At 33.0% G+C, this 26,664-nt stretch overlaps 1 pseudogene; it reads right to left on the bottom strand.

The window, feature by feature from the left end:
- Nucleotides 1-2,378: 2,378 nt before the first annotated feature.
- LOC149535085 (cytochrome P450 734A1-like) lies at nt 2,379-17,531 on the bottom strand (annotated as a pseudogene).
- Nucleotides 17,532-26,664: the final 9,133 nt, after the last annotated feature.

The following is a 26,664-nucleotide window of genomic DNA, read 5'->3' as shown; positions in this document are numbered from 1 at the left end:
GGCAGTACTGAACATTACACTATACACTTCAGTCCTTTTCTATCCTTTAATGTTGTTTACTTTTAACAACAATGATATAGCTCTTTAATTGGTAAAGGCTTATGAAACAAAATGCTTTCAAATTATATTCAACCAATTTCTTTTAGAAAATTAGAAAGCCCCAAGTAAAAATTGAAATATATGATCTGTAAGAGATGTCAGATAGAAGTTAAACCCCTAATATGTCTATAGTTCTCAATAACAACTCCAGTCTTAGAGACACTTAAGCATGTTTGTTGGTCTTTTTTAATTTGGTTTTGTTGTCATCCCCAAGCGCAAACAACTTCACACTTATCCAGTCATGCTCGTAATGGATCTTATGGTTCTCTTTGCCTCTCTGGAAAGAGATCATGATGCAACTAAGCCCAACAAAATATATATTTGGCATCAGTTCCTAATCATAAAGTTTTGATTCAACAAAAGAGATGGTACTAGGATTACCACATAGTAGATTTAGATGTTTTTGACATTCAACCACTTATTCAACACTTGTTGAACCAATGGAGGATGTTACAACATAGCCTATGGTAGATTCAAAAGATGGAATTGATCACTCGTGCACTATCTTCAACCCACAAAGATTGCTCTATTCATCAAAAATGCTACCACTAGGGGGGAAATTTTGAGAGATGGAAAAAATACTATTGACTACCAAAAGCCACTTGTAATATTCAAAATCAACATAGATTAATTATGCAGGAGACATGTGCTACCAATAAAAATTTAAAACCATTAAAATCTAATCCTCCACAAGTGAAACTAGACACAGAAACTAAATCAAGATCCTTTACCTCTAATTAGTTTTTAGGGATCCATCCAAGTAGATGATAATTTTAACAAAGATTTTGGTATCCATTTTAAATCAAGGATTTGATAACTACCCACTAGCAATAATGGGGTTAGCTAGATCAAGTGGGTCCCTACCTTTCATAATTGATAAAATCTTGCACAAAATATTCGTCCAATGGATTGTCAATGATTAAAGAACTATTTTTCATCTATACATTAGTAGCAAATTTTTTGTTGTGGACAGTGCAGTATGGTGACACTGGCCATATCCTCTCTTATAATTTAGGCATATACATTTACCCTTCAATAAGTACCTTTTAAAGTAAGCAAACAAGTGTCAAGAAAGTAGGTTAGAAAGGTCACCAGTTTATCTTGTTCTGTTATTTTATCTTTTGTGATTCACACATACTTTATTCTTATTTTCATCCTCCTGTCACCACCTTGTTCTCACTGATGGTCATATTTTAATTGCCTTTGGATTTTTTCTCCTTTCTTCATTTGCATGAGCATGAGCATCCTGATGATGGATCACATAGTGTGATCCGAAACATTGATGATAAAAATCATGTTTTTTAAATGTTTGATGAAGTGTCTAGATAAATTCATCTATGTTTTTTAAATGTTTGATGAAGTGTCCAGAAAAATTCATCTATGTTTTTTAAATGCTTGATGAAGTGTCCAAAAAAATTTAATGATGAATTAGGGTTTTCATCCCACAAATTTGACCAACAAAAGTAATAAACATGAAAGGTTAAACTGCATTGAGATATCACATGTGTTGGCTAGACAATTGAGTATGGCATTGCTACCTTCTGAGATATAAGCCTTATTAATCTAATGTTGATCTCTTTTGATATCCAAATGTTATTACTTATTTTTTTTAATGTGGTTTTAAATTTTAATCCCTAGGGCATCTAAACTAGCCTTACACTCTACATCTTCTACATCTTTTGTTCCTTGTACAATCTTGATTTGCAACTATATTATTTTTTAATTTTATCTTCTTGCATATTCAGTGTTCCTTTTATGGAGAATTTAACATGATCAATTTAAATATTATCTTTGCGGTAGGCTAGTGTTTTTAATCCAATACCAATAATCTTTGCACCTTATGCTAACTCATTTTGTACCTAAAATCAATATTTCACTAAATATAGTAAAGAAAATGCCATTGTTCATGCCAAATAAACTTATTTTCTTTTTCTTTGGCTTGAAGACCAACTTATTTATTTCATACTTGTAATGCACACTCTAATGATTCAAATAAGCATATGGGATTTTGTTCTTCTAGCCTTTCTTAGATTGTTCTAGTTTTGGCCCTTGACATTCCTAGGCCTTCTGCACAGGTACTTCTTAAAAATGACTAGATTGTAGTGAGATCCAATTCTCTAGTTTTAGATAATCCTGAATCAATTCCAATAGAATCAGATTACAAATTGGAAGACAATGATTGGGAAAAAGTAGTACTTTTTTTTTGGTCATTTATACCAATTTATCAAATGTTGAGATTCAAGACAGGAAAAACATTGTAAATTTGTAATGGTCTCACACTAGAGTAACTTTTGGAACATGATTTGAGCTCCTTGTAGTGGTCAAAGTATGAAAACCAATACAGGGGCATGAATATATGTGGGGGAGAGAAAAAATGAGAAAAGCTACAAGATCATTATCAATATCACCTTGGCTTCAATCAATGCAAAATTTTGGCCTATACAGATTCTTGGTCTCAGCCCAAAACTTGTAAATGTAGCAGGATGGGTAGAGGCCTTTGAAATCCCTTCACTAAATCTCAGGGGATTGAATTCATTGGCATATTTCCCCCACAACTCTTTGTCATGCTACACTAGGATAGTTTGTAGCATAATCTATGTGCCTGTTGGGACAATCTAGTTCCCTAGCTACATCTTTTTGCATGTTTTTCTTGTTATGACCATTGCTAGAGAGTAAAGCCTCAACACCTCATACAAAATCATGTTCACTTGAAAATGAGTCATGCGTTATACTCCTTGGCAAAGATTGGACTTGTGAAAGTAGTTATTGTACACTAAATTGTTTTGATGATGAATGATAGAGTAGATCAAAAATGTTATTGCAAATGAGATCTTATAAAATATGATCCAGAAACAAAATAGTAATTATATAGAATGCAAAAATTTGAACTCTATTTATTCTTAAAAATTTTAGGCTAGAGAAGGCATCAAATTTTGGAGTTTTTTTGTTGAAGATTTGAAGCACTTCCTCCCTTGCTTGACCTTGCCAATCTATGTGCATTCCAAGTACAATGAGTGTCCATGTGAGTAAAGTAGCAGTAGTTTCACTCCCTACAGTAAAGAAAGTCTTGCACTCATCAACCATGTTTTGAAGAGCTAAACCCAAACAATTATCTATGTCCTTCAATTCGTTCTTATAAGCATTCACCATTAGACTCAAAATATCAGTGTCATAGCTATCATGTTTCCTCATCTCAACATTCTTTTTTCAATCAAAGATCATCTCCATCAATAATTTTTCAATATCCATCTCTAACTTTTGAGACCTTAAATTACTTGGACTAGGCAAGAACCTTCCAAAAATTGAAAAAATAATAGTAAGAGACATTTTATATCTAAAAGATGAAAGTATTGATTCAATGTCCACCTTAATGGTGTTCAATGGAAATATCTAAGATCAATTATTCATTCAGCCAAATACCCAATAATGTTTCTTTACAAAAAGGTACCAGTATAAGAAGGAAGGAGGTACTGCACTACCTAGAACCTGGAAAATACATTTTTTCATAACTTTTACTAGCCAGAATGGTTAGTTCAGCTAGCATGTTAAATATGTGTTTTCCTTCCTCAAAACTAGACCCAAATGTTGTCTAGGCTATTAAATCTAAAGGTAGGCATCAGAATTCTTCTAAGACCTCAATTTGTTTCACACCCTCAGTGATTGCATTTTCCCATTTCTCCAACATTATGGTAGTGCTAGCTGTCATCATTGGAACTATTAACTAACAAAAATAACCCAATAAGCTCATTGCATATGCTTTGAATTCCATAAACTATATCTATGAGAAGAGATGAAAAAAGTTCCTAGTTTGATTCATCCTAAGATGATTAGTGCTCCTAAGTTATATAGCTTTTACCTATAGAGACAAGGAGACCCAATTAAGAAAAGGGTGACTATGCACTTACCTTCAAACTTTTTAAATGAAAGGCCAAATTGAGAAGTCTCCTTTGGTGAGCCCATTTTTCTCCTTTGGATAGTGCAAGGCTATAAGTTCCAGTCAAGTGTTTCAATTGAATTGTGAACTCAAGCTTCTTGTAATGACCAAACTTGTTGGGCAGAATCTACTTCATAATCTTTGGTTCATGAACCACAAGCCTTGCTGTAATGCCCAACCAATACACAAATATCCTACCTAATCACACATCAGGGAGCAAGATTTTATTCACTGTTATGAGATATTCACAATGCACAAAGCTGTAATTCTTTTTCTTAATTCACAAATATACTAATCACATCAGAGGAACAAGATCATATTATTTTTATCAGATTTCCACAATTCATAATCTCTCACTCTATTTTCTTATTCACAAATATCCTACCTAATCACACCAATGAACAAGATTTTATTACTTTATTAGATTTTTACAATTCATAAAGCTATCGCTCTATTTTTGAATTCATAAATAGACTGCCTAACAACATTAGGGGACAGGATTTAATTACTGTTATCAAATTTTACAATTCATTTAACTGTCACTCTTGTTTTAGAAATCGCAAATACCTTGCCTAATCACATCATGGAAATCTTGCTATCAAATTTTCACAATTCACAAAGCTACCACTCTTGCTTTTTAATTCACTAAACAGATCTTACAATACATAAAACTTGTCACTTGTTTTTGAATTCACATAATTCCTATCATGGAACAATTTTTCATTTCTATTATCAGACTTTTGCAATTCATAAGTTGTCACTCTTGCTTTTGAATTCATAAATACCATGCCTAATCACATTTGGAAAATCATTTTAGAATTCACTAGTATCCTGCCTAATCACATAAGAGATGAAAAGAATGATCTGAAATGATAATGGGAAAAAAATTCAAATAGGAAAATTTCAAAACAAAAGTCACAAAATTTTACAATTCAAAATACACACAACCAAATTGGTTCTTCAAATTCAAATCAATTCTTGATCAATTTTTTTTTTTAACTTAAAAGAAGTTGTTGCTAGGATCTTTACCATATTGTTTTGCCCAAAAATCAAAATGCAAAACCACAACATGTACAATATCATGGGGTGTGATTTTGGAGGGAATCGATTTGGCATGCTTATGGATTTCAAGTAATTCTTTTGTGCTTCCATAAAACAACCTATAGGGTGGTCCATAAATACCTTGATTTCGATAGAACTTCTGAGTGCAAAGAGGCACCCGCCATATTTTCACCACAACATTCACCAATATAGTTGTCAATATGAAACTCACAAAGATTAAAACCCAACACCAAGAAACATTCAGATCCTTCTCTATACTACAAAATTTCTAGTTCCCTACTACTCAAGGGCTCTTTTGTGTTAATGGGAACCAAGAATCAACTTTTATAGATAACATTCTATTTCATTTTCTTTAAAAGACCTTGAACTTACACCAGTTGATGACCTAAGAGAGCTAACATCCCTTCATTGTAGCAAGGTGTAGATCCACTTTCAACACTAGCCCTACCCTCTACAAAAACTATGTGAAATTTTATAGAAAACCCAAATGAACCGGCGCAAACATAAATGAACCCACATGAAAGAAATCAAGTGGGAAATGTTTCTTATTTTTGAGATGTATAAGCCCCGTGTTGGTCAAAATTTCAACCAACACAGGCATGGATTTAAAAAAAGACATTTTTCCTTGCCTATTCTAACCAATTTGACCCCATTTTAATAGATGGTTGAAAATTTTGGCCTAAAAATGGGGTCAAGTGTACTAGTGTATATCATCAACGAAGATATCAAATATCAAAATGTCTTTACCTTTTTCTTCCTTGATGTATAGTTACTAATGTCATATGTTCTCTCCAATCCTATCTTCACAAGATATTTGTGTAGTCTCTCATATCATGCTCTAGGTGCTTGCTTCAAACCATAGAGTGCTCTATGTAGTTTACAAACCATATCCTTGTTGTTGTCATCAATAAAACCCTTTGTTTGTTCTCTGCAAACTTCCTCTTCCAATATACCATTCAAAAAAGAAAACTTGACATCCATTTGATAGACCTTGAAACCTTTGCAAGTAGCATATGCAAGTAGTGTTCTCACTCCTTTCATTCTTGCAATAGGGTCAAATGTTTCCCCATAATATAGTACTTCTTCTTGTCCATAACCTTTGTAGACTAATCCAGCCTTATTTCTTGTGATCTCACCATTCTCAACAAGCTTGTTTCTAAATACCCACTTTGTACCAATCACATTCTTATTAGCTGGTCTAGGAACTAGGGTCCAAATTTTGTTCTTTTCAATCTAATCTATCTCCTCTTCCATAGCTTTATGCCAATTATCATCTTGCAGTGCATCTTTCACTATTTTGGGCTCAATCTTACTTAGCAGCCACGATTCATTCTTTAGTATGTTCCTTATCATTGGTATGGCATCCTTGTAACCAATGATTTTTTCTGCAAGGTGATGTCTTCTCACATACTTGGATAGTCTTGGTTCTATTCTTGTTTCCATGTTTGGTCTTTCACCTTCAGAGTCACTATGCACTTCTCTTTCTAACATTTCTCCATCTCTTCCATGTGTACTAGTTTCAGAATTACAGTGTACATTATCTTCATTCTGTAACTCAGCTTCTAAATGTAGCTCGAGATTCATTGGTTGTGACTCGATTGATAATGAAACTTTTTGTTGAATCCCAACCTGATTGGTAACTTCTTCTTTAGTAGGCATTCCTTCATAGAAGTATACAAAAGATCTGTACTCTTCTAGTTTCTTGGATTCATCAACTTGGACTTCTACATGCCCATCAAAATTTATGTTTGCACTCTCCACAATCCTGTTAGTGTTAGTATTCAAACACTTATATGCCTTACTTTTGGTGGAGTATATAAGGAATATGCCTCCATCACTCTTTGCATCAAACTTTTTATTCCTATTATCTTTAAGAATATAACATTTACAACCAAAAACTTTGAAATGTTTTACATTGGGTGAGTGACCATACCATAGTTCAAAAGGTGTTGCATTTGTACCTTTCTTAACCTGAACTTGATTAAGGGTGTAAACAATAGTACTTGCAGCTTCTCTCCAGTACTTTAGAGCAACATTTTTCTCCACCATTAATGTTATGGCATATTCTATCATTGATCTATTCCTTCTTTCTATAATTCCATTCTAAGGTGGAGTTCTTGGTGCTGATGTTTGTCTTTTAATTCCTTTATCATTGCAAAATTTCTCAAACTCTTTTGATGTGAACTCTCCTCCTCTATCTGATCTCAGACACTTCAGACTCTTTCTTGTTTCCTTCTCAACTCTGGCCAAATACCACTTGAACATTTGAAATGCATCATATTTTTTCTTCAAGAACATGAAAGTCATCATCCTAGAGTAGTCATCCACAAATAGCATTATGTATCTATCTCCTTGGTAGCTTTGTACTTCTATTGGGCCACATAAATCTATATGGACTAACTCTAATACTTCTTTAGAAGTGTAGGTTCTTCTTTTGAATCTTGAGTTAGTCATCTTTCCTAGTTGACATTGTTTACACATTGTATTTTTAGGCTTCTTCAATTTTGGCAACCTCTTGACTTTCTTCATTTTTTCGATACTAATCAGATTATCAAAGTTAACATGACACGATCTTTTATTCAATAGCCACACATCATCAAGTATTACAATGAGATAGGTTGCATCTTCCATATCTAGATAAAACAAGTTACTTCTAGTTTATTCACCTTTTCCTATCAGATTTCCATCAGTATCATAGATTGCCTAATTGTGATACACTCAATAAATTGTAATTCAATCCTTCAACATAGTATGCATTGTTACATGAAATTTTCTTTGTAAGTTTAATAGAACCTTTTCCTTTGATTTGACATGGAGCATCATTTCCAAATCTAACACTATTTCCATCATACTAAGTAAAGGTAAAAAACTTACTTTTGTCTCCTATCATGTGATGTAAGCATCCACTGTCTATGATCCATTTGCCATTTTTGTTCACACAGGCTACCAATGTTGTTGCCTCATCTTCATCTGATTCATCCTTAATGGATATATAGACTATTTCATCATCATTTTCTTCAGAATCCTCTTCAACAATGTAGTATCTTTTGCCTTTGTCCTTGTAATCTCTACTGTCATCTTCTCTTTTGTTTTTGTACTTATTTCCTTCTTTGAAGTTCTTCTTTTGAGTACACCTTGCAGCAATATGTCCTACTTCATTGTAATCAAAAAAAATGATAGGTAGCTTACCTTTGAATTTACATTTGCCTCTATGAAATCTTCTAGCCAATAGTGCTTCCAATTGTTCCACATCTTCCTCATCTGTACTGTTGTCACTAGATGCATGTTTTCCTTTTCTACTCTTATTCTTTGATTTCACTTCCTTGGTGTCTTTTAGTTTTAGATTGGCCTTGAAAGTAGATTCAAGATTCTCAGGTCTGTAGTTATCAAAATTGGACAATTCAAATGCAGTAAGTCTTCCCACTATACCTTCAAAGGTTAGTGTGTTCCCTCCAGTACACACCTTAACTCTTATATGGCTGAGACTCTAATAGCATAAATAGGGAGCAGGGTTATTAAGTATTTTCTATTAACAGTATCATCTTCCAAATGACCACCCAAACTTCTTGTTGCATGTAGCACTTCTTTCATTCTAGAGGCATATTGAGCAGCATTCTCACCTTCCTCCATTTTTATGTCATCAAACTTTCCTCTAAGGCTTTCTCTTTTTTCTCTTTGAACATTTTGATCTCCTCCATAGATATCTATTAGGGCTTTCCACATCTTGAATGCAGATTCACATCTCTTGATGTCATCAAATTCAGCATAGTTGAGTGTAGAGGCAATCTCTGGCATTGTCTGATTGTGCTCTTTCCTTTTGTTCAAATCATCTATAGTAAGGGCTCCAGCTAGATCTACATGTTCCACTGTAATTGAGGTTTTTGTCTAGTCACCTATTGATCCAAGGTGCAGCTTCATTAGACTTTTCCATGCAATGAAGTTATCTCTGTTGAGCTTGAGAACTTCTCTCTTGGACATCTCGATCTTCTTACTTCTAGTACTTTTAAACTAAATCAGCAGATGGCTTTGATACCAATTGTTAGAAATGTTTTAGAATAATTGTGAGGGGGGGTGAATCAGTTATTCAAGTTCCAAATGTCTTAACAAAACTTTTTTTTATCAATTAAAGTGAGCCCATCAAATTGTTCATTCATCTAAGCTTAAACTTTTCTATCTAGCAAGTTATTGAAAATCAACATGCAACAATAACACATGAAAGATCAGCACATAACATATTGATTTACGTAGAAACCTAATTTGGAAAAAACTACTAGTAACATGCTACTCAATTCTCACTCTTCTAAAGTGATACCCTGTGAAAGGCCTGCCTTGTTAAAGGCTACAACACACTATTAAATGTGACCTAGTTAGAGGATTTAACCACCCTATTAGAAGTGGGCCTGGTTAGAGGACTTAAGAACATTCACTTGGAATACCACCCTGTTAAAGGATTTACAAATGATTGTTAAACCAACCTAAGTCCATAGGATTTTACCCTAACTAATACAATTGCTAGAGAGTAACAATAATGGGTTTTGACCTGATTACAATTCACAATTTATCTTGCAGATTTTAGATCTCTGTTCAGCTCACAACATTTTCTTGGCTTTCAAGCTCTTCAATTTTGATAGCTTGTCCTCCTCTTAAGCTTCGTCTCCTTGAGTATTCTTGCTCGATGTACTAATGCAATCTTCTTTCTAACCACTTAATTGAATTAGAGTCTTTGTGCTCTATTCTTCTTCTTCTCTTGATGTCTTCTCCTTGACACCCTTCAACCACTTCACAATTTTGGCACCTCCAGCAACTCTTGCTTCTTGGCCTGTGACTCCTTAAATAGAAATCTGGAAAATACTTTTTTCACTTGATTCTTCCCTATTTTAATTTTAGTTCAAATAGATTAGGTAGGATTCAATGAAACTAACCCAAATCTTGTTCCTTCTAGAAACATCTTGAAGAATCCTCTTGAATTTACACAAAAATAGTTTGCCTAAAATTTTGTGCCACCAACTCATCATCCTTATCCTCCATCTGGTTCACAAAATTCAAGGTAACAAACTTGTCAGCTCAATTTTGAAAAATCTTTGACTTTTCAAATAATGTAACAGCTTGGCACTATTGAAATTTTGGTGCTCGGCACATACTGTGTTACTCAGCATCAACTACATTTTAATGACGCTTGGTGCCTACTATGAATTCACTCGGCATCAACTAAGTTTTTTTTATGCTTGGCCCTTGTTACTTTGCTCGACTCCTAAACATGCTCAACTCCTTTTGTATCACTCAGCACACATTAGATTTTGCATTTTCTCAACTCTAACTGAAGATCTACTTGACATGAACTAGCTTGCTTGGCACTCACTAATGAACTTAGTTAAGCCTTTCAAACAACCTTGTTACGACTTATTCTTCCAGTGTTTCTAAGTGTGGCCAACATTTGTATCTTCAAGTACACAATCAATACATCATTTTACCATTGTCTTAATTGATCCTTGTGCTTAATTACAAAATCATAACTCAACCTTTCCCTTAGGTGCTTTTGTTACATCTTGTTGATTAAATCCTCTTCATCAATCAACTAAGTGATAGTACTTGGATTTTGTAAGAAATTTTCATTCCAGCAAATAGTAGATTTGACATCAATGACAAACAATGATTAAAAACATTATTTATCAACAATCTTCCTTCTTTGCAATAGCCTTGAGCATGTTTGTGAGGCCAATATAGGACTATTATATATTGTCTGAAAGATCTTGATGTCTATTTTCTAGATATTCCATAAAAAAATTAAGAGGTATTAGTGGAAATTTTATTCACCTAAAAATGATCATCTAGACTATTAGACCCTTTTTTGAGAATTTTGGCTAAATTAATTAATCATTTACCTAGACCAAATTGCTAAAATTTAATTAATTTGATTTTAACTTATGGTTTGACTATATTATCCTAAGTCCATATTTTATTAAAAGAACATATCCCCTTTTAATTAAATAAAAGACCCCATTCTTCTAACCCACTCAATGCACACACATAAAGTCCTTTTTCTATTTATAAATTAAAAGACAAGGTTGTCTCACATTAAAAGTCAACTCTTTTTCATTGGTTGACTTTCTCTTACACATGTATTGTGCCAAAAGTCAATCCTCACTCTTGATTATCCACTTCCTTGATCTTGATCTCAACCATCCACTACCTTTAAAAGAAAGAGCCCTCTCCTTGTCAAAGGATCCACTTCTTGAGTATTGTTATGTTGCAAGTTTATTGATAGATATATTGAAGTTTTGTGGAGACATTCTATTTCTTGTCTAAATTCTCTCATGTACATTCCATATTAGCTTTTAGATTCATCTTGCATATTATATTAGTTCATCTTGTAATAGCTTAAATGACATAGTTTAACTAGCTTGGATATTGTAACACTCTCATTTTTATTAATCTAATTGCATTGTGCATATCATTCTATCTTAGTTTCATTCTTGCATTGCATATTTGAGAGTTTCTTTTGGACACTTTCATTCTTTCCCTTATCTCAAGAACCTCCCATTGCATGGTTTACTAGCAAGGGTTGTGCCTCTACGGCTCAAATGGGAGCTATTCATATTTCTCAAAACATTCCTTTACACTCCATAGATAGGGAGCTCTAGGATACCATTCAAGCATTCCAACTCATGGGATCACTTGGATAGAAGGGTTTAGAGTGGTGCATATTTCTAAGTGTACATTTTTGGCACCCACTATGGGGAAGAACATTCTGGTTTTGCTCCTAATTTGGATTTTTTCCTACATTTTCTACTTGTTGTCTACTCTTTAATTTATTGTATAGTGATAAATATTAGGCAATATTTTCTTAGTATCAAATGATATTTGTTAGCACAGTCAGGCAATACTTTTCTAGTAAAAGTACCATGCACCCATATTGAACTATATCAGACCAGTATAGCAAGTTATATCATACAGAAATAGGAAAAAATATCACTTGAGGCAAAAGTATTGTACCAATATATTTAAAAATATCGTACAATACTCTGGCAGCATAAAATATTGCCCATCCTAAAACTACATATTGTTCGGGTTCTTTGATAAAAAAAATTTATTTGTATTAGTCCATTTGTTTGGTTTTTTCAAGTTCATTAGAGTCTAACAGAGGTCTCATTATAGATTTTTCATATCATTTTTGGTATTGACTCGTGTTGGAATAATGGTTGTGCTTATAGTTTTTTTCCCTAAATGCTTGAATATTTTCCTTAAAAGAACACATGTCAAATCTTCAAATGCAAAATGCTACTAATGATTATTTGTAGGACTACCTAAAAAAATAAAATCCAAACAAGTGTTTGTATTGTGGTCTCTTGGTGGTAGGAAAGTATACTCTTCACCCTTGTGGTGAATTAAAAATCTTGACCTGTCTTTAGATTTCAAAAGAAAGAGGATTAATTGAACTTGTTTGACATTTTTGGTGGGAAAAAATGGGCTATGAGAGCATGCTCTTCACCCTCACAGTAAAAAAATTTAGGTTAGTTCTTTTGGATCCCTTGGTAGGGTGTTACAACATCTTGCTACAACTATGGCCAATAATAGTTCATAGCTACTAGAATGTCCATTCCATCCTCCACTATTCTTCTCCTTGATGGGATTCTCTCTCATTGAACTTCTTAGACTACTCAATTGGCTTTCTTTGAAGAACATGCCATCTTGGATTATGAAATCCAACCACTTCATCTTGTCACATGTTACAAGTTTTGTACAAGCCTTCCCTACTTCACCAAAACCATGATCCTCTAGATACAAATTGTAGAGTTCCTTGAACCCAACCACCTCTATCTACATTATTGTCAACAACAGTTGTCTTCTAATAAAAGCATCTACAACTTTGTTAGACTTCCCACTCCTATGTTTCAAAAAAAATGTATAACTTTGCATAAACTCAACCCACTTCAAATGCCTTTGGTTTAATTTTTCTTGACTATTCAAATATTGCAAATCTTGATTATAGATATACAAAATAAACTCCTTAGAAAGAAGATAGTGTCTTCACTTCTTCAATGCCTGAATTATAGCATAAAATTCTTGATCATAAACAAAATATTTTCTTTTGGCATCATTCAACTTCTCATTGAATAAGAAACACGTTTACCTTCTTGGCTTAAAATAACTCCTATTGCAATACCACTAGCATCACAATCTACTTGAAACACCTTGTTAAAATATGAAAGTGTTAAAATAGATTGTTTTATAACTTTCTATTTCAATATATTAAAACTTGTATCTACTCCTAAAGTACGATACTCTGCCAACATAAAATATCGCCCAGCCTAAAACTGCATATTTTGTTCGGGTTCTTTGATAAAAAAATTTGTTTGTAGTAGTCCATGTGTTTGGTTTTTTCAAGTTCATTAGAGTCTAACAGAGGTCTCATTATATATTTTTCATATCATTTTTGGGATTGACTCGTGTTGGACTAGTGGTTGTGCTTATAGTTTTTTTCCCTAAATGCTTGAATATTTGCCTTAAAAGAACACATGTCAAATCTTCAAATACAAAATGATACTAATGATTATTTGTAGGGCTGCTTAAAAACATAAAATCCAAACAAGTGCTTGTATTGTGGTCTCTTGGTGGTAGGTAAGTATACTCTTCACCCTTGTGGTGAATAAAAAATCTTGACCCGTCTTTAGATTTCAAAAGAAAGAGGATTAATTGAACTTGTTTAACATGTTTGGTGGGAAAAAATGGGCTCTGAGAGCATGCTCTTCACCCTCACAGTGAAAAACTTTAGGTTAGTTCTTCTAGATCCCTTGGTGGGGTGTTACAACATCTTGCTTCAACTATGGCCAATAATAGTTCACAGCTACCAGAGTGTCCATTCCATCCTCCACTATTCTTCTCCTTGATGGGATTCTCTCTCATTGAACTTCTTAGACTACTCAATTGGCTTTCTTTAAAGAACATGCCATCTTGGATTATGAAATCCAACCACTTCATCTTGTCAAGTGTAACAAGTTTTGTACAAGCCTTCCATGCTTCACCAAAACCATGATCCTCTAGATACAAATTGTAGAGTTCCTTAAACCCAACCACCTCAATTTGCATTATTTTCAACAAAAGTTATCTTTTACTAAGAGCATCTACAACTTTGTTAGACTTCACACTCCTATGTTTCAAAACAAATGTAAAACTTTGCATAAACTCAACCCACTTCAAATGCCTTTGGTTTAATTTTTCTTGACTATTCAAATATTGCAAATCTTGATGATCAATATACAAAATAAACTCCTTAGAAAGAATATAGTGTCTTCACTTCTTCAATGCCTAAATTATACCATAAAATTCTTGATCATAAACAATATGTTTTCTTTTGGCATCATTGAACTTCTCACTGAATAAGAAACATGTTTACCTTCGAGGCTCAAAACAACTCCTATTGCAATACTACTAGTACCACAATCTACTTGAAACACCTTGTTAAAATATGGAAGTGTTAAAATAGGTTGTTCTTTAACTTTCTATTTCAATATATTAAAACTTGTATCTACTCCTAAAGTACGATACTCTGCCAACATAAAATATCACCCAGTCTAAAACTACGTATTGTTTGGGTTCTTTGATAATAAAAAAATGTTTGTAGTAGTCCATGTGTTTGGTTTTTTCAAGTTCACTGGAGTCTGTCAAAGGTCTCATTACAATTTTTCATATCATTTTTGGGATTGACTCATTTTGGACTAATGGTTGTGCTTATAGTTTTTGTCCCTAAATGCTTGAATATTTGCCTTAAAAGAACACATGTCAAATCTTCAAATACAAAATGCTACTAATGATTATTCATAGGACTACCTACAAACATAGAATCCAAAAAAAAAATTTTATTGTGGTCTCTTGGTGGTAGTAAAGTATACTCTTCACCCTTGTGGTGAATAAAAAATCTTGACCCATCTTTAGATTTCAAAAGAAAGAGGATTATTTGAAGTTGTTTGACATGTTTGGTGGGAAAAAATGGGCTATGAGAGCATGCTCATCACCCTCACAGTGAAAAACTTTAGGTTAGTTCTTTTGGATCCCTTGGTGGGGTGTTACAACATCTTGCTTCAACTATGGCCAATAATAGTTCACAGCTACCAGAGTGTCCATTCCATCCTCCACTATTCTACTCCTTGATGGGATTCTCTCTCATTGAACTTCTTAAACTTCTCAATTGACTTTCTTTGAAGAATATGCCATCTTGGATTATGAAATCCAACCACTTCATCTTGTCAAGTGTAACAATTTTTGTACAAGCCTTTCTTGCTTCACCAAGACCATGATCCTCTAGATACAAATTGTAGAGTTCCTTGAACCCAACCACCTCAATCTACATTATTGTCAACCAAAGTTGTCTTATACTAAGAGCATCTACAACTTTATTAGACTTCCCACTCCTATGTTTCAAAAAAAATGTATAACTTTGCATAAACTCAACCCACTTCAAATGCCTTTGGTTTAATTTTTCTTGACTATTCAAATATTGAAAATCTTGATGATTAGTATACAAAATAAACTCCTTAGAAAGAAGATAGTGTCTCCACTTCTTCAATGCCTGAATTATAGCATAAAATTCTTGATCATAAACAAAATATTTTCTTTTGGCATCATTCAACTTCTCACTAAATAAGAAACACATTTACCTTCTTGGTTCAAAACAACCCCTATTGCAATACCACTAGCACCACAATCTACTTGAAACACCTTGTTAAAATATGGAAGTGTTAAAATAGGTTGTTTTGTAAATTTCTATTTTTAATAGATTAAAACTTGTATCTACTCCTAAAGTCCACTTAAATTATTTCCTATCCTCTCTCATTATTTTATTCAAGGGTCCAAAAATACTATTGAAACCTCTTATGAACTTTTTGTAGAAACTAGTCAGTCCATGAAAAGATTTTACCTTTGTAGTACTATTTGGAGTAGGCCATTCAAGGATAGGCTTCACTTTCTTTGGGTTCATTTTTAGACCTTCTGCTAAAACTACAAATCCTAGGTACACCAACTCCTTCACAAAATTGCACTTTTCAATTTATTTGGAAGCTTTTCTTCCTTCAACTTATCAAACACCTTTCAAATATGCATCAAATGCTCCTCCAATATCTTATTAAAGATCAAAATATAATCTAGTTAAACAATGAAAAACTTTCCCAAAAACTCCTTTAGTACCTCATTCATGAGCTGCATGAAAGTGTCCAGGTGCATTGGTTGGCCCAAAAGACATGACTAACCACTCGTGCAATCCTTCTCTTGTCTTGAAAGCAATCTTCCACTCATTGCCTTCTCTAATGTGAATTTGATGGTATCCATTGTATCTTTGTGAAATATGCAGCTCTAATCAAATGGTCCATAATATCATACATCCTTAGCAACAAAAATCTATACTTGATTGTGATATTATTGATAGCATGAGAATCTTTGCACATCCTCCATGCTAATACTTTTGGTACAACATATGGACTCAGACTATCTTGAATCAAACCCTTTGGCAATAACTCATGCACTTATCCTCACTTATCCTCACTTTCTACTAGTGTTGTTTTTTTCACTACCTTATTTGGAAAACTAGCTCCTAGAATCAAATCCATCTGGTGACTAATCTTCCTTACTGGTGGTAATCCATCAAGCACATTATTAGATGCAATATCTAGAAATTCTTCCAACAAATGTGTAATGTTTATAGGTACATCTTCTACTTCTTCTTTTCCATCATTTGGAATTATAGCAATACACATATGCTTGTGCCTCATACCCTCTAGGAACTTCTTTCCATCAACAAAACAGACTCTAGAAACACTACATACCTTTTCATATGTATCCTTCAATGGATTGATCTTATGTTTCTTTCCATCCTTCATTAGAGTGTCAGTATTTGCATGCCCATCATGTACAACATGCCTATCAAACTACCATGGTCTACCCAAAAATATATAACATACATCCATAGGTATGAAATCACACAATATCTCATCCTAATAGCTTCCAATCTTGAACATCACTGGGAATTGCTCACTGACCATGACCTTGTGGTCATCTTTTACCTAGGAAATAAGGTACAGATGGAGGTGTTTCTACCTCTTTAACTTCAACTTTTTGACCATCTTTTTTAACACCATATTGTATGTATGTCCACTATCAATGATCAAAACACAACACTTATCTTCACATTTGCACCTTGTGCAAAACAAGCTTCTTCTTTGATCAGGTTCATTCTCACCACTCAGCAAGACTCTTCTATTAATGAAGACTTCTCCTCTTTTAGCATCTTCAGAATATGATGATCCGGCATCTTCATCAACATGTGCAACTCTGACATGGCCTTTAGTTCTTCTATCAATCCTTCCTTGTCATTAGGAACATTCAAATACTTTATACCCTTCTTCTCCATAATGAAAACATTTTCCACCAAAACTTCCTCTTCCATATTCATTTCCTCTTCCTCTTCCTCTCTAATCACTATTGTTCTAGTCATGGAAATGATTGGAATTATTTCCTCTTTGGGTCTGACTACTATTATTGACCTCATCCTTGTTCTTCGTATCATCATTTCAACCTCCGTGAGACTGTCCACTAGATTTCCACTGCGACCTCTTCCACTATTCTTCTCATATTTCTTGCTCAACTTCTCCTAAATGCTTGGCCTCAACCCATTAAGATAATGGAAAAATTTCTCCTTGTCATATTTTTCATGGCATGTTTTGATGAGAACTTGGTAGAACTCTTATATATTCTCTTGAATAGATCTTCATGCTTGCTTCATCCCTTGCATCTTCTTTAGTAGATCAAGCTCACAATCCACAAGAATGAACTGTCACTTTATTTTAGCTATCATTCAATCCCATCTAGTGACTTTTCATTTTCCTCTTCTATTTCAATCCAACTAGATTTCCTACTAGTAGATCTTCATATGGTCCTTCAGTTTGGCCTTCACAAACTTGACCTTATCTTGATCTTTAATATCTTCATATTCAAAGTACTCTTACAATTCATTAATCCTATTGATCAAATTTCTTTTGGTTTAGATTTCCCAAAAATATGGGATTAGGTCTTTTACCAATCTTGGAAATAGCCTTAAAAATTATTTTCCTCCTCTAGGTTAAGAACTTCATCTACTACCTCTTGATCATCATTTCCTTCTTCTTCTCTTTCATCCTTACTTTCACCATCTCCTATGGTAAGATTCATTCCTCAAGGATTTTTTCTTGCAATGCTTGATTTTTTCTCTTGAGGGATCTAAAACCCTTTGATATAACACCTATGACTCTGCCAACATGCTCTCTTCATGGAGGCATCTTCATGTTTTCATTGAAATCCTAGTGCAAACTACCTCACAGTTGGTTATTTGTCTATATGCATAGCCCAAACTATGGTCTTGGTGAAACTGCCTCACAATTGACAATCTATTTACACACTCAAAAACTCCTCTAATACCATTTGATGAAGGGTGCTCCCCTTAAAACCTTAAATGTTGAAGTTGATGAAAGATCAACCTCACAGCTCCCAAGAATCACCTACCATGGAAAGAGAGAAGCAAAATCTATGGCATTTGGAATTCCCAAAATCCATAGATGAGACATTATTAATGAGAAAAAAGAGAGATTGCTATAATCAAAAGTGAACTAATATTTTACAAAGAGATCAATCCTTATAAAAGGATCCTAATAGGTAAAACCTAGGTTGCATGATAATAATTAACTATTATATGCCTAAAGTTTAGCTTAAGTAAACTAGAGATAATAAGTAAACTCATAATTAAATAAAAATAATTTAATTAATAAGGCAATATCTTATTACTCTAACACCCCCCCTTAAGATAAAATTAAGGAGTAGCTAAAAACCTAGAAACTACTATTGAAAGAAAATTTGAGTCCTAGCAACAAGGCCTGATGAGGTACCCAAGCACAACCAAATCTTTGTAAAGAGGAGAAATAGAGAAAATCATGTGGGAAAAACCCTACTCCAAAAATATATGGAAAGAATATTCTAGAATATATAAATAAAATAATGATCATGAAGAACACCACTAAAGCATGAAGTTGGAAACATTGCCAAACTATTGATTTGAAGAACCTCCACTATATAGACCATGACCAGATAGAGAAGACTAAGTTAGAAGATTTGATCAATTGAAAATGGAATGTATCTTCATGGCCTCAAAAAATAGGAATGAGAGAATTTCTATATGGTAAATGATCCATCTCCTTGAAATGCATAGGTATCTAGCCACTACAATCACCTAGTATATAGGATTGAATATTGAATACATAGCTTACTCCATCAAACCAAGTGACAAATAGAACCAACGTAACCCCCCATAATGTTGAGAGGTAATACATGAACACTGAAACTAAATGCAATATCTCCTATAGAAAGAAGAACCAAGAACATTGAGAGTGCAAAAGAAGTACAAACATCTACAATGGCATGTGTCATCAACACATCATGAGGTTAATGTCCTAGAAGGAACACTCACTTGATAGAGCAAGATGGAAAATATGGACAACATGAAACCCCCAAGGTGCATTTTAATGTAGTGTGAGTACAAAAAAATACAAAGATGTGCAAGATCCCAGAATGCAATAGAGTGGCACTTTATCTTAGTGAATTTGCAAAAATACTACGAAAGGATGTCAAAAAAGATCAAAAGTGACATAAGATTGATACAATACTTAGTATAACCCATAAAAAATCATCTAAAATAGCAAAATCAATCTCTTGACTTGAAACAACCAAGATATCTATTAAAATGCAAAAAAGCAAAAAGCTAAATGGGATGTGCTTGGAGCAGAATTTGGAAAATAGAATGTCTCAAAATATGTCTCTTAGAGAGAAAAATAGAACTTATGAATTTGACATCCAAAATGAGCCACCAAATAGCACAAAAAACTCAAATAGACTGCACCATCATGATGGGCTTGGAATATATTTTCTAGCGATATCTCATTCGGGAAAAATGGAGTCTACATTAGCAAGTTATGCCCTAAAATCCACATGCAGGTCCAAAAAAAGTATTGGAAAAGAAAAAAATTGATGTCTCAGGATCTGTGTGAGAATGCCTCAAAAAGTATGCCCACCAATATGAGAAAGTGCCTTAAGAAGCATGTCAATTCTATACCAAAACTATCTCGATTTGTGTACCTAAAATTCTTGATTTTTGTGCCAAAAAATCTCAATTTTTGTGACAAAAATCACAAAATTGTGTGCCTTGAGAAACATGCCAAAAATTTTGATTTTCAAAAAGATCTCAATTTGTGTGCCAAAATTTTAAGAAATTGTCACCTCGAGAAAATACCAAAAATCTTGATTTTCATGTCGAAAAATCTTGATCTACATGTCAAAAAATAAGAAAATCGTTGCCTCAAAAAATGTGCCAAAAATCTCAATTTTCAAACCAAAAAATAAGAAAATCATCACCTCAGGAAATGTGTCAAATATGAAAGCAATATTTTTTTAGCCTCAAATTCCAACTATGTCCAAATTGGACAAATTTTATATGAAAATAGGGCTTTTTGGGTGGTTTGAGCTCAACAGTGATTTTTGTTTAGGCTCAAAGTGCACCAAAAACTAGTGACCTGCCAGATTCAATACAAAAACAACTCTAAAAAATGAAACCTTCTGAGCAAAAGGTACAAATTAAAAAGCCAAGACAAACTTCTCATAAATAGAACTGGGGCATGAAGATCTAAAGCTCTAATACCATGTTGAAGTTGATGAAAGATCAACCCCATAGCTCCCAAAAATTGCCTGCATGCAAACACCTGTCATAAAAAGAGAGAAGTAAAAGCCATGGAGGCTGGAATTCCCAAATCCATAGGTGAGACATTCTTGATGAGCAAAAAGAGATATTGCTATAATCAAAAGTGAAGTAATAAATAACAAAGAGATCAATCCTTATAAAAGGAGATCAAAACCCTAATAGGTAAAACCTAGGTTACATGATAATAATTAATAAAATAATTAATTATTATATACCTAAAGTTTAGCTTAAGTAAATTAGAGATAATAAGAGACTTAATAATTAAATCAAAATGATTTAATTAATAAGGCAATATCTTATTACTCTAATATTAAACACACAACATAAACAAAGAAATAACAATAATTTGTGAGAACAAAATATGCACTTCTTATTATCACCGCAAATGTGGAATTATGGAATTCAAAATTACAAAACGATAACCCACATGGTGCCTTCATTACAATAATCTGCAAGAAAAAACTACAAACTATTACCTAGAGTTGTCCTAGATAATCTATGGGCATTACTAAAATAGGAAATTTTATGTTGCCCAGGAAGGTTCTAGACACTCAAACTTAATACCTAGGGCCGGCAAACCCTAACAATACATATAGAGTTGGGCAAGTACACCTTTGACATTTATTTTGGAAGTTTTGGTTGGCCCAACTTTGAAATGTCATAACTTTTAAATCATTTCTCTGACTTTCTATTATAACCCCTTTTCAAAATCCTTAGCTTCTGATCTATGGGCTTGGATCTCGCAAGTGCCCATCTATTGAGTTGTTGGACCGCATCCAAGTACACTTAGGCCTTCAAAATTGAGCCCAAAGTTTTTGTACCAATAGTTTATACCAAAAACCCATAATAACTTCATTGATACTTATGATATGACATTGAGCCTCAACCAACAGACTAATATGACTGAGATGAACCTCCATCTCTATAATTAGGACATTTTGAGCTTGTGTGACTAACTTACTAAGTAGCAAGTCTCCATGGACAATAACTCTACATTAAGACAATCCCTATTCAAATAATTGAAATAAAAATATTTTTGGTTGATGCAAGATTTCTCTTACACCCGGGATTCTCTTGCATCACATGATCCTATCACAAAGACATGAAAGGGTGGTTTTAAACTAATATCTAAAATCACCCAAAAATGGTCATCTAGACTATGAGCCCCCTTTCTAGCATTCTTGCATAATTTATCTATGGCTTATCTTTGATCAAATCTTTATTTTATAATTTGATCGATTATAACCTATGGTTTGACCACTTTATTCTAAGTGTTTTATTTAGTTGAAAGAACATGCTCCCTTTTAATTAAATAAAAAGTTCCACTTCTCACTTATGTTAAGTGTGCATACGTTAATCATTATTCCTATTTTAAAAATAAAGAAAAAGACTTTTTCTCTACACTTGAATGCACAATTTTCTATGTGAGGAGGAATCTTCTATTTTCAAAATAACTATAATTCTCCTCGACACATATTTTTTCCTCTTAAAGTCAGTTATTGATCTTGATTAGGTGATATTCTTATGCACATGGATCACTCAAGATGCATTCTTCTCCCTTGATTTTTCCTCTTTTGTCTCTTAATCGCTACCATCCATTTTACTTTAAAAGGGAGGGCTCTCTTCTCATTTTAAGAAATCTCGGTCTCTCATGCTAATGTTGTGTTGTAGGATTTTTAGGTACTTTTGGAGCTCAGCAGGAGCTTGGAGCATTTTTGCATTTGCATTGTCATACTTGAATCATGGCCTATTTACATGTAGCTGCTTAGGTTTCTTTATTCTCTATCATAGATCACATAGATTAAGTTGGAGGCTTTTTAACTCTCTTTTTTAGCTTGCATTTCATTAGAATATCTTGCATTTTCATTTTAATTTATTCTAGATTCTTGGATATTGGCACTCATTGCCTCTACTCTTTGAATCTTTTATTCTATGATGTACCTTGCATGGGTTTGATAGCTTTGGTTTATTTGAGAGCCACCATCTCATAGCCTTTGTACATCATAGATAGAGAGCAATAAATCACCTCTTGAGATGCTCTCTTTCATGAGTATTCTCAAGAATAATGGTTTATAGAAGTGTGACACTTTTTGTACACACATTTTTGGCACCCACCATGGGGCTAGAACCAAGTTTCTAGCTCCATTTTCTTGCTTGAATTTGGATTACATTATCATTCCTAGTTTTTTACAAAAAATTATTGGATCTAATCAAGTGGTTTTGTAGGTTTCTCACTTTAGTTTTAAGGATAACCCTTGTGTAGATTGGTTTGAAGGCCAAAACCCCTAGTTTTTCAAATATTTGAGCATATCTTCCAAAGCACTTTGGTTTCAAATCTAAAATTTTGCAAGTTGGAATTGCATCTGAGATGTCTCACTCTAGTTTTTAGATTGTTTAGAGTTATTGTGCATTAGTTATGATTTTTTCTTTGTTTTTCATAAAAAAATCATTTTTGGTTGCAAATTAGCAATTTTTTTGAAAATATTTACATTTTCAAAGCTTTTTTAAATTCTACAGGGGATTTGTTGTTTTTGTTTTCAATTTGAAACTCATATTAGGGCTTAATAACTCAATTTGAAAATACTAGTATGTTTTGGGAAAATGTATCCCTAGGGCACAAATGAAAAGATATTGTTGAATTTCTTATATTTTTGGAAATCTCTCTAATTTTTAGTAGGGGTCTCTTCTTTGCATTTCTGTTTTTGGAGCTGAAATAACAAAAAACAAATCAAATCTTTTTTACTAGGTCAAACATAAAAAGTTAAAAAAAGAACATTTATAATTAGTTTGCACTTTTTTTCATATGTTTGATTGGAAGACAACTCAGATTTTTTACGCAACTAACCACTTTGTGTTATAGGTCTTACTTAGTTTTGATGCCCTAACCTTGTTGTTTTGTAGAGATTGCACACTTCATTTCCAAAACATAACAAAAAAACGCATGTCAAAGACCTTGCTTGCTAAAAGGGCTACAAACATTTGCTTGCAAGACTGCCCTAGCTAAAAATAAAACAATTTTTTTTTTCATGCTTTCATGTGTCTATTGTGCTTTTCCAGTTTAAGCTAGATTTTATTTTTGCATAAGAACATAATTACTTGCTTTACTAAATCTTGTCACCTGGTAGGAAAGTGTGCTCTTCACCTTTAGGTGAATCATAAATCTTAACCCATTTGATATGCCAAGGTGGAATAAGGGATACATGAACTTGTTTTTCTTGTCTTGGGAAAGCATTAGGAGCTTGGATTGCATTGGTGTGAACTCTTATAAGCTTGGTTCTTCATGTTACTCATTTTTTGTTTAGTCTAGAATCCTTTAGAGGGCCTGTTGTTGAGAGATCAAGATAAATGACCCAACTAAGAACAAGTGAACGCAAATCTTCCAACCCACTATGAACTCAAGATTATCAAGGACAAAAAACCTTGGTAGATATAGTACTCACCTTCATCTAGTGGAAGTACTTGTGGGATTGTGATCATAAGAAAATCACTAGGTGAGAATGCTTAAAATACTCTTATGGTCATGAGATTTGTTGCTTATCCTATGATAAGGTGTCCTATGTCAAGAGAAAAAGGAGTGCTATGAACAAAAGCCCTTACTAAGAACCTAAGATAGAGGCTACCTTTCATGCCCAAATATTAAAAGGAAAAACACAACTACAAATTTTTATTTTTATTATTTTTAAAAAAATTGTGTAACCTAGGATGCTTCAAACCTTGAATAGCTCAAGATACATTTTGGTTAATAACACATAATGACATTGTCTGGTTACAACTAGGTGATGGTAAGTTAAGTAATACAAGAGAGGTCATCCTTAAGGTATTCATGGGGTTCATTCAAGTATGCATCGATTGATTTCTCTTAGTATTCCCTTATGGAATCTCATATATTGGGTTTATCCTCTTATAGTGGTAACATGTTACATTTTGCATAGAACAGGTATATCCCAACTCTACGAGCATATGTGGGTGCATTCAAAATTATTGTTGATCTCTTTTATTAATGTTATATACTAAATCCTTTTAAAAATCCTTGTTAATGTTAGTTGTAAATGGTTATAATCAAATTTTTATCTTCTAACTATAAGACATTATAGTAATTTAGCAATACATACTCTATGTACATACATATCATGGAATTTACATGATACCCTATTAACATTATGATCTAGCTAAATAAACACATTAAACTTACTGATTCCCTAAACCCCTCTCTTTTCTATCTATTTCTAAACAATATCCAAATCCCTTTTTCCATTTAATAAAATATCCTACTAAAATAACTTAACTTATTTACTAATTATATAATGCCATATTTCTATACTCATAACTCACCAAATGTAAAATATTCATTCAATATTTATATGCTAACACATATACTAAGTTTGTTATCTAACATACATATAATATTACATAATATATACCAACTAATATCATTTAATAATTACTTAAATATATTTATAAACTATACCATATGAGTTGCCCTCCTCTAAAATTTTATACGATCTCCTCTTTAACCAATCTCCATTTACTAACTTGATTACATACTAAACTAACCCCTATAATTTACCCCCTAACTACATAAAACAATATTCTACTTTAATAACTTTTCCTTACTAACAATTACCCAAAAAACACTTTCAAAAAATAAATCTAAATACTATACTATCTAACCCCTTTTCCTAACACCTTCTCCTAACCACCTAAGCCCCTTTCCTTATCCAAAACATCACCCTCCATGGCTCACACAAAAAACAAGAGGGGGGAACATCTTCTTTTCATTTATGCCCCTTTTTGAGTGTTCATTCCTATGCTCCAAGGGAAAGGTATTATCTTGCAATATTTTTTTGGGGTTATGTATTGGTTTATTTTCCCCAAGTTTTACCTTTCTCCACTTGTCACAAGGCCATATATTTTTCTTTGGTAGTGGGGTGTGTTTAGCAATAGGAACCCCTTCTCATGTGTAAGGTGATGGAGGCTAATAATAGTGGCAAAGAAACTGGTCAGCCAAGGTGGGGGTTTCCTTACTTTTTGTTTGTTAATGTTTTTTTTTTCCATCAACTTGATAGTATCAAAAGTATACATTGAGTTTAGTGTAAAGTGGAATGTGGTTACCTCTTTTTATAATGAGTTTAGTTTTCTAAGACTTTTATTATCCTTTATTTTTATTTTTATTTTTATTTGACTTAATTTAGATGTTTATATTATAAAGTTTATATAGGGGAGATTCCAAGGAATATCCCAAGGAATAAAATATTGGTCTATAACTAGGAGGGGAATTAATTGCCTCTCCCATACAAATTCCAGAGAGTAAATAAGCGTGTACATGCATGTCTCACTATGATTTTTAAATTTCTTTCTTTCTTTCTTCTTGTAGTACAAGATTTATGAATGTGGGTTTAATGATGTATGATGTGACTTTCTTATTCTTTTAAATGGTATATATTATGGTTTTATAATACTTACACCTAGTCTACATGATCATTAATATTTGCAAAGATCAAAAGTTTAACACACAAGATGCAATTTGCACAAGATCAATTATATATTACCAAATGATGTTAAACTCTACATAGCATTGCTTATTATTGTAACATAGTGCATCATCTTCCATGCATACATATGAATTATTAAAATTCAAGGACTTTTATTTCCAATGCATCAATATACATAATAGTTACCTTACAATGAAATCACACAAGTCTACATTGAATAATTATTACAGTGGTTCTTTCACATGAGAAATACATAAGATTTAACCATTGATTGAATACATGAACCTACATAAGGGCAAATAACTTAA

This window comes from Cupressus sempervirens, chromosome 10 (genome assembly GCF_028749045.1).
Source record: "Cupressus sempervirens isolate cs-2001-9-10 chromosome 10, ASM2874904v1, whole genome shotgun sequence".
NCBI classification, from domain to species: domain Eukaryota; kingdom Viridiplantae; phylum Streptophyta; class Pinopsida; order Cupressales; family Cupressaceae; genus Cupressus; species Cupressus sempervirens.
Note: the sequence above shows the minus strand (reverse complement) of the source record. Positions and strands in the feature narration are given on the sequence as shown.